This window comes from Physeter macrocephalus, chromosome 20 (genome assembly GCF_002837175.3).
Source record: "Physeter macrocephalus isolate SW-GA chromosome 20, ASM283717v5, whole genome shotgun sequence".
In the NCBI taxonomy this organism is placed as follows: Eukaryota; Metazoa; Chordata; class Mammalia; order Artiodactyla; family Physeteridae; genus Physeter; species Physeter macrocephalus.
In genome coordinates, this window is record NC_041233.1 from 92778811 (window position 1) to 92798066 (window position 19256).

The 19256-nt window shown below is 40.0% G+C and overlaps 1 protein-coding gene across 2 annotated transcripts in view; it reads right to left on the bottom strand.

The window, feature by feature from the left end:
* The window catches only part of UNC5D (unc-5 netrin receptor D), a 634719-nt gene that overhangs the window by 373238 nt on the left and 242225 nt on the right, over nt 1-19256 (bottom strand). The gene's annotated exons all lie outside the window — the stretch shown is intronic.

Below are 19256 nucleotides of genomic sequence, written 5' to 3' on the forward strand. Positions count from 1 at the left end.
AGATTTGGTAGAAAGAGAACAAAGGTCATCCGATACCACTTCCCACCCAAGGTTTTGCCAAAAAGGAACCACCCAGCCTTTGGGGGAAAGGCTTTGGTTATCAGAAGGTTATTCTGTCATTAGACAGCTCTTGTTGTAAGATAATGCTTTGTGACAGTGAATGAATTCTACCTCCTAACAACACCTGCCCGTAAGTTCTACCTTTACCCTAAAACGCCACACTGAAGGAGATGAATTTTCTCTGTTTTCTATATGAAGTTCTTTAAATATTTTGATACGGTTATTGATAGGTTACTCAAACAAGCGTGATTTTTTTTTTTGACCTGTCAGTGTCAATATGGCTGAGACGCTTTCAGATATAAAACGGCCCCAGATGACTCTGAACATTAATGCTACTTACCTAAGGGGATGGATCTAGCAATCTCACGTGTTTCAGCTGAATTAAGTTATCTTCTACCCTGCCTTCATAGCTTAACCTGTTCTTTCAAACTGTCAATCCACCCAGTTTGAAACCAACTAACTCCGTATGTCCACACCCCTCCCCCTCTTAATCTTTATCTTCCCAGACCACATTTCCCTGACCAAGTTGGTACTGAAAAGAACAGGTAGTTTCAGCTGGGTTCTCAGGTATTAGAGACCAGCCATCCATTACCTGATGGAAAGACAACTAGCACTTGAGTTAGGGGCAGATTTTAAGGAAGGTATCTGAAGAACTGATGAGAGCATATGAATGTCTAAACTTAACATATTCAAAAGCTGCTTGCCATAAGAAGCTTCGGAAGACACCGTAAGTGACTTCACATGCTAATTTTATTCCAGTCCTACATGTTCACACAACCTGGAATTTCACCCCTTGTCCAAAAATCTCTAGGAGAGAGCATCCTTGACTTTAATTTGTATTCCAGTTGAAAAGGTGGAATTATATTGGCAGGAAGCAAGACAATTTCTGCATTTCCTCCTGACCTCTCGCTAAAGGAAACACAGAAAACTACTATAATACAACTATGCTCCATAAGACACAATAACCCACACTGCACCTGTGAACGTGCGGTTATGCTGTTTACAGAAGTCCTGTTAGGCAAAGATTTTTCTTAGTTTTAATGTACGTCCATACCAACCCCCATTTTAAAATTGTCAAGGACATTTTCGGTATATAAACTTTTAAAAAATCCTAAATTGTGACTATCAGTACAGGATTGAAATCCCAGCTAAAAAGGATTGAATTGCTGGTTCTGAAAGGGGTCAAAGAGAAATGATCTCATGGGATAATGAAAATTTTTGTTAAGGGAACATCTCCATCTTGTGGGCATTTAGGACTCATATTTAGCACCATTTCCAATGTTTTGCATTTTACAGTCCAATTCAAAAAGTACTGACTTGAATGTAAAGCTTTTATGGGGGGACAGAAAGAAATAAATGGGTCTTATTCTGAACACTCACAATCCAAGTTCAAAGAGGGAGACACACACATATCTAATAAAAGAGAGAAAGCGCTGATATAGGACATAAGGTTTTAAATAAGTAGGGTTAGAGAGATGAATTTTGACTGCAAGAATCTGGGCAGTTTTAGAGCAGGTGAGATTTATACTAGAACTTGAAGTCTTTATTAGACTTTCCCAACATTATGATCAGCTTGAGTAAAAGCATGAAGGTGGGTGTATTAGTTTCCTACTGCTGCTGTTAACAAATTATCTACTATAAACTTAGTGGCTTAAAACACACACTCATTATCTTATAGTTCTCTCATTAAGAAGTCTGACATGGGTCTCACTAGGCTAAAGCCAAGTGCCAGCAAGGCTTGCCTTCCCTTCTAGAGGCTCTAGGGGAGAGTCTGTTTCCTTGCGATTTCCAGATTCAAAAGGCTACTCACAACTCTTGTGTTAAGGCCCCTTCCTCCGTCTTCAAAACCGGTAACAGCAGGCCGGGTTCATCTCACATCCCCCTCACCGAGATCTCCTCCTATAACCACACCGACTCCGACCCTCCTCTTCCGCCTCCTCCCACTTTTAAAGACACTTGTGATTACATTGGGCCCAGCTGAGCCGTCCGGGATCCTCGCCCTAATTTAAGGTCAGCTGATCAGCATCTTCGATTTTACCTGCAACCTTAACTCCCCTTTTCCATATACCTTAACAGATTCACAGGTTCCAGCGATTAGGACCTGGCGGGAGGAGGGGGAAGGGTATGATTCTACCTAATCACAGTGGGAGAAGGACGTAGTAAGACCATGGTGGGGGAGGGTAGATTGGAAACAAAAAGGAGGATGAAACATAAGAAACAAAGGAAGGATGAAAGGGAAGATACAACAGGAAATGTGAGAACTGTGCCTCCTCAGAGGCTTTTGAGCATGGAGAAATATGATTTGAGCTTGTTCTGAAGACTATAACCCTGGCAGCAATATGGACGAGGGGTCAAAGGCGGTATCTACCGGCGCTGGGGAGGCCAGCTAGATGAGATCAAAGAGCCCAGGTGGGGGCTTCCCTAGTGGCGCAGTGGTTGAGAGTCCGCCTGCTGATGCAGGGGACGCGGGTTCGTGCCCCGGTCCGGGAAGATCCCACATCCCACATGCCACAGAGCAGCTAGGCCCATGAGCCAGGGCCGCTGAGCCTGCGCGTCCGGAGCCTGTGCTCCGCAACGGGAGAGGCCACAACAGTGAGAGGCCCGCGTACCGCAAAAAAAAAAAAAATGGTTCCTGATACGGGTCTCAGCTGACACTGATTGTGTGAAGGAAACATCAGATGTGAAAAACACTCTGAAGGAAGGCCAAGATTTTGACTATAATCTGGGTTCTGGAGGGGAGAATGGAGGAGTCTAATAACATCACTCAAATTTCAAACGTGAGAAAAATATTATTCTGTTGTCAGAGTTTGAACATAGTAGGTATTTCTTAGGTGGAGGGTCTGTGACTTAGGAGACGGTCAGAGGTAGGGATAAAGGGAGGTTTACTTAAAGCTATAGACGTCAGGGAGATCGGCCAGGAAGGCTAGATGAACTGTGAACAGAAATATACAAAAACGGATCTTCAAAGACTACCTCCACTTAAAGGGTGCGCAAAGAAAAAAACACAGGAGAAAGGCTAAGAAAGAGTCAAGGAAGAATCAAGGACAAGATCACTTAAAGTAAAAAACAACAGGGAAAACTGAGAAGTGCACATATGCTGAGCAAGATAAGAAAAGACCTCCAAACCCAGAAAATTACAAATAAGCTGGGCACCCAAGCGCTGGAGTCATTCAGCTTTCCCAAGGATTTTCTTGGGATGAAAGTAACATCACAAATAAATACAGGTATGAAACTACTGGCATGGGAATCATTAGTCAACAATTTCTGAATAAATCAGTACAAAATTAATCTGCAAGTGACTATGGGAAAGTTGTCACCAAAGCATAATGGCAGCCAACGTTTATTGGATATTTTCTACATTCCAGTCACTGTTTGAAGCACTGTGTATTTACTGCAACACATTTTTTTTGAGCATACATAATATCCAGGCACCTTTCTAGGTGCTGAGAATCTATCAATAACCAAACAGACAAAATTGCTAACTTTGTTAAAGCTTCCATTCTAATGGATTTAATTCACGCAACATTCCTCTAAGGCAGGTCTTGTTGCTATGGTTTTCTAGATGAGTGACTGGAAGCAGGTATTATTGACGCAGCCACGGGAAGTAGAGTGGGAGGCAAAGCCAGGCAGTCTGGCTTCAGAATCTCCATGGCAGGCACTGCCTCATTATATAATCAGTACCCAGTGTGAAAAAGTGATTCCTATCAAACTTTTAAAAACAGTTATATTTCCATATTAGCTTTAGCGACTTTCCAGATTTGCATAAATACTATTTGCCTTTGTACTTTCTTGTAACTTTTTTCTTTTTAATGCTCATAGCTATACCAATTTTAAAAAAATCCCAGAACTCCTCAACCAGCAGCATAGAGGCTGGGGTAGGCTTTGTGCTAGAAATGTGACTTCATTTTAGTTTGTGGGAACACATTCAGGCAATGAATGCCATGACATATGCAAATCCAGTCAGAAATACTTTTACTATCTATATAAGTTGTAGTCCTGCCAGGAAGGAAACATTTGTCAAGAATCCAGATCCAACATCTATCCAATCCAAAGAGGTATCAGAAGTATTACATAAGGGTGTGGTATTTCAGAGGGGAAGACATCCCCTGTCTTAAGAAGGTACCTACAATGAAAAAGCCACCTGTGTTAGCGACCCACCTAGAGGTGGTTACAACATTGAGAGAAGAGACCAAAAAATTATCTGAGGTTGGAGCTACGAGATCAAATCTCTTTTTAAGTTCTGGAATCTCTACTTTATTGCACCCATCATTAGGGCAGTGTTTTTAGCAAGAATCAAGTTGTTTGTTTTATCCTATTCTTTTGGGTCCATAAGTCACCTCCGGTAGGATAGGGACCCCATTTCCCTAGGTATGATATTTTCTTTCACTGAGTGAAAGTGCCATTTAATCCTAGGGAAATACAAAATAAAGTACAAAAATAATGAAATAAATCATTTCCAACTTATTATTTTTTGTTAAATTTAAGAATATTTTGTGTATAATTGGTATTTTAAATACACCATTTGTATCGTTTGAGAATTCAACATTGTAGAATATACATGACACCATCTTTATGATCTTTAAGTTTTAAATGGTACATAACTGAGTAACTTTTAAAACTAAATTTAAGCTGTTAGCACTATGAAAGTTTTCCTAAAGCTACAAGTAATATTGTAACATGCAGAAGAATTAAGAACTACCATATTTAAAACTTTAATTTATGAGATTTACAAGCGTTATTTAAGCACGTGGGGAAGTTTATCTGTTAGACAATTTAAGTACTTAAAAAGAAAATCGAATATATTAAATTTATAAGTGCAGTTTAAAATAATTTGATTTAAGTAACTAGGTTGTAAAAAAAAAGAAACCCTTTCAAAGCAATTGCTAAAGTTGCTGGATTTAGTAAAAGAATAATGAGATTTGTAAATTGAATTTAAAGACTTAAGAAGGAACTCAGTTTTAAAATTTGTAATTTTAATAAATTGAATATTACTATTCAAAATGAAAGTAGTCCTTAAATAATCTTTCTAAGCATTAAAGCCATGTTTAAGGACACCGAAAAGCTCACCCAGACACCATGAACTACCCAGAGTGTCTGTTTCCTCATCTATTATGAAAGGTCTGGATTAAAGAACCTTTGAAATTCCTTCCAGCTCCTTCGAAGCATCTGAAGGTTTGTGTCTGGCCTGCTGGGCAATTTGTTAGCTTATCCATAGCTGGTAATATTTATAGTCTTCTACAAAGGGCAACCAGGCCTAATTTCAATTCGTATCACAGAACCATAGTTATGACCATAAGCAAGATGTTTCTCCTACTCCCGTGAGAAGCAGACTTCCCAGCACCTGCTTACTGGGGTTGTCATGAGAACCAATGAGGCAAGATTTGTTCGTTTATGTAGCGACTGTATCTCTCCAAGATGTGCTCGTAACAACTTTCTGTTCTCTTGTTTGCTCCTACAATACTAAACAACGTGTGTAAACAACGTCCAAAGGGTGGGATGTATGCGGGTCTTTTCCAGAAGGAATGGAATTGCTATTCCTCTGTGTTACGATCTATTAATGGTCCTGTATATTGGAGTTTTTCAACTCCTCCAGGAGATGGATGGGCTTGCCATCACCTCACACAGCTCTGCTTTGCTTCAGCTCATGGAATCTTTCCCTACGCAACTCTGAGCATTCATTCCTCTTCATCGGGGTGTAGCACAGAAGTAAGAGATGCAGAACGGAAAGCAACATGGAAGCGTGAGATATAAACCCAGCGATCGAGAACTCTGGAATTAAAAGGCCTCAGCTCATCTACAGAAACAGTGGACTACGAATTTGCCCACAAATCTCCTGCATTAAACGTCCACTCTCAACCCAACTCGCCCATCACCACTCCTGTCAAAGAGTGTCATGCACCGTGACTTTGTGCTAACTACCCAGGTAACTAACTCATCACATCAACCAAGTCAACAATACAGTAGCCTCTGCTGGGGAGGGGGGGCGTCTTGTTCTCAGAACCACCACGGCTCACACTCAAACCACAGTGTCACGTCCAGCAACTCCCAAGCATAGAGGGCCCATCTGCTTGCTTTACCGGCACCTAAATGCAAAAGTAGAATAATAATAAGGCAAAGATCTGCTCAGGAACCAATAATGAAACTCATCCTGACCACACTTCCTGTTTTGCTTTCCAAATAAATAGACCACTGGGTGGACAAAGTCTGGAAAATATAAATAGGATGACTCACTGTTGCTGATGGCGAGTGAGGACAAATGAGCCTTCTAAATGTGTTGAAGTAAAGGGAAGGGTGATCCAAATTAGCCTGAAGGGCATAGACACGGAGCAGAGAAAGAAAGGGAGGAAAACAGCCAGAAAGAGACCCATAAGGAAAAAAATTGTCTCCAATATGGGAGCAAAGGCTTTGAGCAGCTTGCAGACCTTGAAAGGATTCTGAATCACAGGCTAAGCAAAGAGGGGGAGGATGCAGGTGTGATAAATAAAACATAGCCTCAAAGATCAATGAATAAAAATTAATTGGCATTGTGGTGTAGCATTGTAGCCATTGTATTTCCTTGGTTTAAACCTTATCTACCCAGGGGATTTGGAGTAATATGATGAAGCCATGTATGTTTCAGAGGTTTTGTGGTCCTGGTGTAATTTCAAGTTAACAAATCCAGGCTTTTGCATTTCATGCTGCAGCATCTGGACTACTTCCTGATGGGGAGTTTGTTTTAACCGACATTTCCACGAGGAATCTTGAATCTGGTATCTCTCAAGCTGTCAAGACAGTCTCCCTGGGGAGATTATAACCTTCTTTAGGGAAAGCAAGCCTCAGGAATATTTTGAAAAAGGGAATACTTCCCCCTCTTTTGCTCAGAAAGCAGCAGAGCCAGCATTTACCATCTCACTGCCCAATTCAGAATTTTTTAACTTTTCTGGAAGTAAAAACAATTTGATAATCCAAGTTTTGTAAATTTGCAGTTTGTACATGTAAAAATGAGCTTATTTTTCCTTTCCCTTCACTCCAAACTTTCAAACTGTTCAGAAACCGACTCTCCTGCTCAGATAAGCTGGGTGGTATCACTAGTTACTCTCACCATTGGCAATGTTGATGAGCTACTGAGCTGAACCCTACAGGAAAGAACCCTCCCATTTAGTTACACTTGTCTAAAGGCCATGGCAGATCTAAAAATACCCAGTGAGACCTATGTTCATGCAAATGTTTGTCAGTTACAGAAAGACTGTCCAATGGCATAAAGTCAAGCTAAAAATATCTGCAACAGTGTGTTAGAGATCAAAACAGAAGGCTCATTAGTGCAACAGGAAGGGGCTAGGTTTGAAATAAGATGTTTTCCCATTTGACAGTATATGTGGACACCACACTCCATTAATAAGCCCTGTTTAAAAAAAAAAAAAGATAACATTTCCTTCACCTAATCTGATAAATAATGCATTGGTGATGGTGACAGGTCTGTAAAGACTCTGGTAGAGATTGTGGGGACCATGCGTCTTCTTAATTCCTCCCTGTCTAATACATGCCACGACCTTCAGCTTTGTGATTTGAACATTGGCCTCAAATGTCAAAAGGCTTGTGCAGCGAGCCCGGCAAATTCAGCTACGTGTGATTGGATTCACCACAAATTCCAGAATTAATGTGTGTTCAACAAGCAGTTATACTTCAATAATATTTCAGCATGAAAGAATAATGGGGCCAAGAATTTAAACATTGAAATGTTATTACCCTGCTTCTCCTTGGTATTGACAACACTATCATCTCTGGTTCGAGGCTCAGCATTGCTGCTTGAAATCCTCCAGCCTCAACTAACCGAGGAAGATGCCCCAAAGGAATGAATGGAACAGTGTCTCGTGCGCATAAAGAACCAAAGGGTGTCATTCATAGGGAAGCAGATGAATTAGCCTCAGTGAAATCAGATGAATTAGCCTCTCCAATGGTACCCTCCCCCCTCCTCATACCACCCTGCAAAAGAGCTAGAAAAAATGAATTATTAATACATCAAGCAATGACTTCAACTGAGATACTCTACCAGCTCATGGACTTTCTGAAATGTTTTCCGCACACGTGCATGGGACAGGAGGCCAAAAGAGGGGAAAAAAAAAAAAAGAAATGCAGAAAACAGAAGGGAGAAAAGTTTTTGTACTTAGATGATGAAACTTCTACTTATTTGGATAAGAGTAAAACATAACAGGAAAACCCAATAGAGTCTGAAGCTTGCATTAGGTACCTTGGCTTTAAAAAGGCTGCTCGTACTGTTTCATCCTACTGCTTTCCTCTTGGAGCACACCTCTGACCCTGGATGAGTACCAACCATCCCCAGCATCCCTGGGCTCTGCTCTTGCTGTACCTGTTTTCATACATCTGGAAGTGTCTTGTTATTTAAAATGGGCATCATAGTTTTCCTTAGTGGCATAAAGCAAGGGCTTTCCATGCCAGCCTTGTTCTCGTGTTTTCCTTTAAACTCTACTAATTAAAGATTCCGTGTTGGAGTGAAGAGGGACCGAATCCCATGGCCAACAGGTCAGTGCTGGTGGCCTCAGGAAATGGCAGCGCTATACAACTACCACTCATGGTGCGCCTTCTGCAGCAAGCAGCTAGCTGACAGGGTGGATAACCACCATCAGCAGTGTTTCTTGCGGAACGTATCCCGACGATCACTTGTGCTCAATGACAGATCTCATTTCTGGGTTCATTACAAGGTAGGGAAAGATATCGGCGGGCATTCCTATGCCAGAAAATGGTCTCCTCATGAGGGCAGTGAGTTTCCTCTTCCGTAGAATGAAGGGGTTGCACTGGGCGCTCTCCAAGGCCCTGCTCTGACATTCTGTTCTGTACGAGTGGGGACTCTCCTGCAGCCACATTGTGAAGGCACAGAGTAGGCAGCAATGCTCTTCAGCAAGCCCCGTAAGGCTCAATGCCCAGTTCACCATAGAGCTCATCCACCAATAAGGCTTCACAAGGTCTTTACAGGACACTCCGTGCTTTACTGCCAATCTGAATAGGTCCTTGGAAAAATCGCTTGCCATTTTTCTTTCATGAGATTCTTGGATGTCTTGGGATTGTGTAAAACTTCCAAGAACATTGATATTTTAATGAACTCCTTCATTCAAAAGTAATGACTGAGCCCCTACTGTGCAGCCACTGGGTTAAGCACTGAGAGTGAGCAAGTAAATAAGACCCAGTCAGTGTTCTCACACTGATTCATTTTTCCATTGGGCTCCTAAGGGACTCGAAAGATAAGTACCCAGGAAACTTATTAAAATGGCAGACGTGTCCCTTCCCCATGGATTTGGGACGCTAGACACCATTCCATCTCCAATTTACCCACTGGGAATCAGGCCCCATTTCCTGCCTGCAGGTAGCACCCAAACCAAAAGGATGGATATATTCAAACAGCTTGAAAGACTCATTTAAATGGGGAATGCTGGGTTCTGTTCCAAAAGAACCTGATAAGCTATCTGTACCTATCAGAACTGTGAAGGTATATTCAAACTTGTTACCTTGGGGATGATAAATAGTATGATAAGAATCAACAGTTAGACCCTGGCCACTGCCATCCTGTTAGGACAGAAAAGGAAAAACAAAGGAGGAAGAGGTTGAAAGTCAGAATTGGAAGTTTACCAATTCTTAAAATGGAACGGCCTCCAGTCTCAGGCTGGAAGAAAACTGAGACACCATGAGACTCAAGAATCTTTCCAATTATGACTAGAATCAGGAAACATCAATTCATTTTAAAAAATTTATTAGGCAAATGATGAAAAGAGAAAAGGGAAGAATTAAGTTTTTATTACTTGCCAGTCATTTTACAGGCTATACCATTTAATCTTCAGAGCAACCCTAATTAAGGGTAGGCATTATTCTCCCCTTAAGAGAGGAGGAAAAGGAGGCGCAGTCAGAGAAAATAAGAAAAAACTTGCTCAAGAACATACATTAATAAATCTGAGCCATAACCCAAAACCTTGTCTACATGCACTACAAGTAAAACAGGTAGAGGCGTTTCACGCATTACACAAATTATAGCTCCTGAGGACGTTGAAAATGAGATATGTTTAGTGGGTGTGATCTTACAATACCCCAGTGAGTGGTCGCCCAATAAGTGATGTTTCGCATTGTCCTTTACTAACAAGCCAGAGAACATTACTAAGGAGTGCAGCATTAAGGTCCAGATTCCTGCGGAATGAAGCGAGGCGCCATTGAGTTTAACAACTCATAACAAACATTCTGAGAGCTAAGGTCAATTACAGCAATAACTCTTTTTCTGGTAGCCCACTGTGGTTAGGCAGGTTCTGCCTCATCTGGCACATTGGTGTCGGTACTTTTAAGCAAAGTGATGCTGTCACAAGACACACTGAAAGTTTTCTGAAAGAGCATTACCCCTCCATTCTTAGAGCGCTTTAAGGATGCTAAGTGTGAGGTAAAAGTGAAAATCTGCAACTAAATACTAAACCCCATCGGGATCCACAAACAGGAGCTAATTTCACCCAAACTTATCTAATTGTTGTGACTTCTTGTGTCCTTGAGTAGTGAATCTCCAAGTGTGCTCCCTTAATCAGCAGCCTCAGAATCACCTAGAAATGCAAACACTTGGCTCCATCCTAGACCTAAAGAATCAGAAAGGCTGGGATGGGACCCAGCAATCTGTGTTTAACAAACCCTCCAGGCGTTTTTGACACACACTCAAGTTTGAAAACCACCAACCGAAAGAGAACAACAGTCTAGTAATCCAGGTTCTAAATAGAGGGAAAAAAATAAGAAGATCCATTGAATTATAATACTAGGTAATTTTCTAATGAAATTCCTTCCAGAATGTGGAATTCTGATTGCCTATTTTGATAAATGGATTCTCTTGCTTAAAATAAAACAATATCTAAACTATGCAGGCCATTGGGGATTTACCTTAACTGCTAGAAAATTCAGTCTCTAAATACCTGGCTGTTTTGTGTATTTCTTTCACAAAAGCCATCCAGTATTTTGTACATGATATTAGAATGTCCATTTCTAGTGTAAAAGCTTTATTTTAGGGAATAAAATTATAGTTAGGAAGATCACACATTTATTACTACTTTATAAAATATAGTTACTTTATATCTGAAAGCAGGATGAGATGCATACTGATAGATACATCGATAGAAAGGTAGATGGTAGGTTGATGGACGCACTGTACCTTCTGTCTATATAGTAATTTTCACCGGAGCAAATCTAAAGTCTCTATACACCCTAAAATTTTGCCTCTGCTACCTTGTCAACTATGTGAGAGTAAGAAGTAAGCCTTATTTATAAAGGTGCTCAATAAATGTTGAATGAAAGAAGCAAACCCATGATGTGGGGTATTTTTCATTTGAGACTCAGACTTATCAATGAGCTCAAGAAGGTTTCTTGGGTCAGAAAAGAGAAGATGCCAAAGGACAGACGATTCTTCCCCAGGGTAGGAGATGTAGAACTTTCCTTATACACTTTTGAATTCTAAACTGGGATCAGTGTATTAAACTGACAAAAAGCCAGATTAACAGGAGAGAAGGCCAACAAATCTTACTGATGTTTTAAAATTTTATGTGATGGGAGTTTCACAGAAAAGAAGTGAAAACTCAAAGAAGCTATTAGACTTGAGAGCTTATATACCATTTTAACAAAGGGTGATAAATTGCATCGAAGTGACTAGACAAAGGAAAAGGGGTTTGAGTGAGCTTCTAGATGCAGTAAACTGTGGAAAGGTAAGTATATAAGGAAGCTACTGCAAGATAATAATTATTCAAATAATGCCTGTGCAGACTTCTCTCAGGGCTGACTTTCCAACTCTGGTTGATAATGGAGACTGTCCTCCTGGTTTGCGAGAGGGGAGGAGGACACCTTTACACAGGGAAATCGATGCTCTGCTTTTAGATAGACAGGGGGAGGGCACAAAGCTCTTCTTGGGTTTTCTTCTTCTCAACTGCCTTCAGCTCAGCGGCATATTTGCGGGTGGCCCATTCTGATCCCCTTCACCTGAATCTTTGAGTTGGGCGAAGAGAATGCCTCTACTTGCTGATTCTCTTGTGTGTTCCTGTGTGCAACCTCTTTTAAAATCTAGAACCCTGCCTGTCCAGGCTGGAAAGGTTCAAGAACAACTATGGCTACTCCTTCCCACCCCTGTTCTATATAACACGAAAAATGGAGACAAAAGAGAGAGGGTTTGTCAGGTTGGTGGATCACATAGTAGGTCGGTCATAAACCCAAGACTCCAAGATCCAAGTATATCATGTGCAGTTAAATGTGCTACGCAATTATAAGGAAACAGTTTCAGTATTCACAATTTTCTTTTATGCTTTCATCTGTTTCTCTGATTCTGTATTTTTCTGCTATAAGGAGAAATGGGTGGGGGGGGGCGAGGGGAGAAAAAGATGGCTTACAAAAATCAAAGCCATCCCTTTGTACTGAGTGTGGGCAGGAGGTTAATTTTACGCTCCAGCTAAAGGAGGATGAGGAATGTCCTGGTAGGCAGGAGAGTGGGCGGGTAGCAGATGTCTCACTCTGCCTTTTAGAAACACATGTTGGAAAGCAGGGTCCTGAATGTGCCACCCCCTCGGGATGCAAAGCAGCAGAGGCCTGCAAGGAGGGAACACAGACAAAAAAAGAACTAGGCCAAACCACAATTAGGAGAAGAAATTAACTGAGAACATGCCAGAGGACTTGATCCTCTTTTTTTCTCCATTCCCCCAGTAGAATTTTACAACTAAGTACTAAAGAAACAATTATTCTCTTATTTGATTTGTTCCTCTCTTAACTGTTCTTAGGACTCTTTAGTCAAGAGGGTCCCCAGACGTCTCTCAAATTATAATTATCAGATTATATCAGACTAAATCAGATTGCTGGGACTAGGGGTTGCCAGAAATTGGAACTTTCACAGGCAATGCCACACACTTCCAAGTTAACTTTGCCTCTGTAATGCTCCCATTTCCCAAGACCCTCAAGATACAGTACATGTGCTTTATAAATCGCAAATCTCCATTCTGATGGAGACAGGACGTAGAATGGGTGCCACTGGTGGTGACTCAAAAAGACCTCTGGAATTCTGGGATGATAATTCACTGTTCCCAGTACCGGCAAATGTTAATGGACACAAGGACAGACATTCAAGTAGAAAACTGCAACTTCATCTTCATGCCCTTCACTTGAGGTCAGTAATTAAATAGATTTCCTCACTTTCCAATGAAGACATCCAGCATTCAAAAAAGTGGCTGTGGGTTTTCTGTTTCTGCATAAGTGTGCCAGCCAGAAGCCTGCAGGACAAACGCATTATTTAATTTTCCACTATCACACACTAAACAGCTTTTTTGGACTCTAGACATCAATTTGTTCCAATACTAAAGGCCCCAGTGGTAAAAAGATATGAAAATATTCAAAGTAAACTAGTGCCTCTGAAACTCTTGGATCAGAATACTAATGCCTCCACCTGAAGACGCCGTAAGTCATAAGTTATCTTTCCATTAGAAACCTTTCACATAAGTCCATCTCGACAATAAACACCTGTGGCTCGCAGAATGGCAGTCACTAATATCCATTAATTTTTCTAGGTAATGCCCTTCGTTGTCTGCTTGTTTTATGCAAATTCATCAGCAAGACTGTTTTTTGTGCCTGAAATCCTAAAGAATTCAAAGAAAGCTACTACTATGTGTCTTTTCAGCTAACTTTGGGTGGTAACTAGGATAGCAGCATGTGGATTAGGTACTTGAAAACGTTGGTTAATGAAGGAAACCAGAATTCTCTTCTCTACACACACACACTCACACACACCGAAACTCGAAGCAATTAACAAATTCGTATGATGCACTAGTGACTCAGAGCATCGATTCACACACTAATTCATCAAATATTTGGTGGTTGCTATGTGCCAGGCACTGAACACTGCACTTTCAATTGGGTAGGTACTGCCTTGTCAATAAACAGCTTACCATATAGGGAGAAGTGACGTATATAATCTTGAATTAAACAAATGTGTTAAACTAGTGCTCACTGCCTGGGAGTGGGGAGGAAGGAGAGAAGGGTTCACAGGAAGTGTGAGGGGCTTCACAAAAGAAAGCTCTAGTTTCGGTTTGCCTCCAAGCAGGAAATGGCTGTCCCTTATTTAAAGGAACTTCAGATTTCTTCTCTCAATATCACAGTGGGTAGATCAATGTGAATTTGCAGAGAGAACTCAGCTACCAGAAAGACCAAAGGCACAGAACACTCAGTGATGGACCTAGAGAGTTCCAGCAACAAGTGCAGACTTACAGTGACCTATATTCAGTAATAACGGGAAAGAAGCATCATAGCAGGGCCCAGATCCTTTGGGACACCCAGACAAGAACAGGGGAGGACCAAAGTTACAAAGCAGCATACTGTTTAAGGGTGTGAGGATGGATAAACAACCAGGTCCTACTGTATAGCACAGGGAATTACATTCAATAACCTGTAACAAACCATATGAAAGAATATGAAAAAGAATATATATACACATATAACTGAGTCACTTTGCTGTACAGAAGAAATTAACACAACACTGTATATCAACAACACTTCAATAAAATTTTAAAAAATAAAATAACACCCCAGCCCATCTAAAAAAAAAAAAAAAGTGTTAAGAGATGAAAACTCCAGGTTTCTCTTGGGGTTGGAATCTTAGCTCAACCGCCTATGTGACCTTGGCATAGCATCTTGCCTCTCTGTACCCCGTAACTTCATTTATAAAATTGAGATAATAATGCCTACTGCTTTGGACCATGGTAAAAACTAATGTCTTAATGCATCTAAAGAACTTAAAATCATACCTAGTGCCTAGAAAGTGTTTAGTAAGGATCTGCTAATAAATAAACTATTTACTTAGTCACCTAGGTTATACAGATTATTACTAGAGTCTTACTGAGGAAAAGCAGATTGCTTTCAGAAACGACTATAGTTAATCTTCATTTGTTTGTAAGGATATCTGATATCATTATATAGCTCTCACTAGAGAATGTATAGTACCTTTGTCATAAGCCATCATAAGAATCATTACTTTACCATTAGACATACTCAAAAGCATTTTTGCCTTCCTAAATTCTAAGCTAAAGAACCAACTGAGATATTATTATAGATACTGATATTATAAACAGGTAAGAGTAAGCCCAGAATAGGAAAACCCAGATAAGTATATGGTTGGCTAGCTTATGGAAGATTATTTTCTTTATTTATAGAGGATAGTACTAACCTGTTTTGGGCAAGGCACAGGACACGTAAACTAATGGTCACCAGAAATAACAAGCATTAAATTTTTAGCGATCCATCAAAGTACATTAGTGTGCATTTCATCAATCCAGATTCATTCAGCACTAATCAACAAAACACCTTACTAAGTGCTAAACATTTGCACTTTCTGCCCTCGAGGAGCTTAAATTTTAGCTGAGGTACTGTGTCTAGTGTAATAGAAACTTAACAAAAATATGTCACTAAATAGTTCTAGAAGAAAACAGAGTAATATCCAGACTAGAGTATTTCATAAGAAAGAAATCAGTATGAGTCAAAATGGTCTAAAAAAGCTTTGTGGAGAAGAAAGATAAAAGATTCCAGGACCAATGTCGATCCCTATGGATTTCTCCCCACACCACCAAGCAATTCTCCAACACCAGCTGGGTTTCCTACAGTTCTGACAACTATCTACCCCGAGACAGCATCAAATCCCACAGGGTAAGGGCTCATTCCCACAAGGATGCCTCCAATTCAGAGGGCAATCACAAGTCCACGTTGTTCCCTGTGCTCCTGATGAAATGATGATAAATCAGAGGTTCCCCCAACACATGCCCTGGGTTCAATTAATTTGCTAAATTGACGACAAAAAGTGTTGCTGCTATAGCTGAAAAATTCTGAAACAAGCAAAAGGGGAGGTGGCAGGAGGGGGAGATTTTGGAGAATGTTGGCAAAGACCTTCAAATATGAGAGGACGTTTAAAGGGAAAAGTTCAGAAACTTTCAGAGAGTGGAGTATTATTTCCTGGTAGAATACTGTTGAATTTCCCTATCTTCTGAAGTTCTCCTGTGACTAGTTTAAGACTGTAATTATAGCATCAGAGAAAACACTTGGAGCTAGATTTTCTGAAAATCTCAACACTAGATGGAGTGGAGGGGGTGAATAATAAATCCTCTAGGATAATTTTCTCTTTCCCTGCTATGTCAGCATCCACAGGTTAGCTCACCCAAACCATCTACTAGGAGAATTTTCTCTTTCCCTGCTATGTCAGCATCCACAGGTTAGCTCACCCAAACCATCTACTGTTTTAATTGCAAATGCCCATTTACTGGGTATTATTGCCTACAAGACACATTTGTAGCCACTTTAAATGTCATTTGAGCCTTACAATATCTCCAGAAAAAATATTAGTATTTTCTCCATTTTACAGATGAGGTAACAAGCTTAGAAAGACTTGAAGAAATGACTTGAAGATCAAAAAGGAATACATGTTAGTAGAAGGACTCAAACAACAGTTCCAAAGCCTGGACTCTCACACCTGTGCTCTCCTAGACCCATACCTTTATGCAGCTGATAAGAATTTTATAATCTGAACTTCTTGGTTGGACTTGAAGCTCTCAACCAACAGCTAGTGATTTGTCCTTGGGCAAAGCACATAACCCTTCTGAATGCCACATTCTTCATATATAAAAGTTCATCAATTCAACAAGCATTTAGTAGGCATTTAGTACATTTTGCGATAAGCATTTACTAGATACTTATATCTACTAAACACTTAGCATCTCCACTTGTTTGTCATGGGACCTTAGGCAATTTTCTCCACCTCTTTGCTATTGTGAAAAGTAAGAGTATTTACTTCATAGAGTTTATATATATATATATATATATATATATATATATATAAAAATTCAATGAGCTATTATATAGAGAGCACTTACAATTACCTGGCTGGCACAAAGTAATCACACCATAATGTTCATTCTTAGCTCTGAGGATACTGGTAATAAGAATGACAGTGCAGGTGATGGTAATGATGCTAAGTGTTATCAATCCAGCCCCAATGTCTCTGTGGAAAGATAAAAGAGACTCATGCTTGTGAAAGCATGAACTGTAGAACAGTACACAGATAGTAATTCCCATTTACCCTCAAGGTAAAGCTTACAGGCAATGGCAGTTCTGTCAGGGAAGAAATGATCTAGCCAAAATGGACCATCAGTTCACCGTCTTGGGCAAGAAGGAATGAGATATGAAGAACTAATTGGGCTTCCTGTGTAAGTTTAACCATTTTCAGTCATCAACTAATATCCTACCTCAGACTTTACAAAGATAGGAAATGGGGTAAGAAATAGAAATCTTCGTTTAAAAAGATAAATTCTTGAAATTCAGAGAGGTCGAATGAGACTCATTCATTTATTCAAGAATTCCACAAATATTTACTGAGCCAATCCAGTTATTTTTGCCAGGGACCTTTAAAGAATTTAAAGAAAAAAAAGAATTAGTCAACTGATGACATCGGATTAATGTAATTACTGGGGTTTTTTGTTGTGTTTTGCTTTTTACTTTTTCAAAATTTGATATTCTGTATCTAATATCAAAATGAAAAATTCTATGGGAGTTAAAGAACTAAATGTAAACATCAAATTCATGAAGCAGCTACTCGAAAATCTAAGTGAATGCTTATCTGATTTTGAGTTGTAGACTCTTTTTAGTGTAAAGACAATGTAATATGATATGTGAATTATATGCCAATAAAAAAATTCTCAAAAATGTAAGAACCTAAAAAAAAAACACAAGTAAAATTTCTGCATATTGAAAATTCAAGGAATCACTTATAATGGTATTTTAGAATTATCAATGACTGAAAAAATGTTCACAGTATTCTACATGAATAAAGCAAACTATAAAGCTGTAAACACAATAGTTATTACTGCTTAGATTTCAATGTTTTTACACTTTTATGTATTTTCCAAATTTTCTAAATTAACTCTCAATTACAGAATTGTTAAGACTTTTTGTTATTGTTGTTAAAAAGCAAAGTAAAAATAATTGAGAGATCAGAGAGATCAATCAATGAAAGACTAAAAGAAGGCAAACATTAGGGGGCATCTGAATAACCAGTAGGGTTTGCCACTGGGCCTCATCCAAAGAGTTTCTGATTTAGCAGCTTCTCAAGTGACACTGATGTTCCTGGACCACGTTTTAAATTACTGTGTAATAGACAAGATCATGGACTTCTGAGCCAGACTGTTTAGGGTTAAATCCCAGCCCTGATGCTTCCTAAGTGTGTAAAGTACTTAATCCCTGAACTTCAGTTTCTTCATCTGTAAAACGAAAATAGACAGGGTACATAACAATACCTACCCCTTAGAACTGTTATAAGATTCCTAAGATTTATAGCATTCATTTATAAGTTGAATGAATTAACAGATGTAAGGGAACTCAGAATAGCATTTATTACAGAGGGTTATATGCATTGTTTTAGAAGGAATGCAAATCTATCACTTCCTATTTCACTAACAATGTCAAGTAACAGTTTTAAAATTTCTATCACATTATGGAACTTACTCATATTTATTAATAACTCCTTTTTTTTTCCAATTCTTTTGTAAGTACTTGCCCTAAAGTCATGCAGAATCTTCAAAAGAATTATGTTTACTGAAGGGCAGGTAGTGAATAAGGTCGGAGAGTAGGCCAGTGGAGTACTGGACCTATGAAGTACTGGACGGTGGCACAAGGGATAGGAAGCTAGGGAACTGTGCTCTGAAGTCAACGGGAGAAACGTTTAAGGACTGATATACAAGTCACTGGGTCAGGAGATGATAACAGGGTTACCCCAGGATGAAAACATCACCCATACCTAGGATGACTTCATAATTTCTCATACCACTTGGTACACTTAAAAAGTGACCAGGTCTTCCCTGGTGGCGCAGTGGTTGAGAGTCCGCCTGCCGATGCAGGGGACGCGGGTTCGTGCCCCGGTCTGGGAGGATCCCACATGCCGCGGAGCGGCTGGGCCCGTGAGCCATGGCCGCTGAGCCTGCGCGTCCGGAGCCTGTGCTCCGCAACGGGAGAGGCCACAACAGTGAGAGGACCGCGTAAAAAAAAAAAAAAAAAAAAAAGTGAGCAGAGTGAGGTAATGTGAATTGTTACAATGGGTCAAAAGGCATAAATGAGAGTTCTCGCTATAGTACCCTCCAAAATCACCAAAGAAAAATTCCTTCTCCTTTTTCCTATAGTCA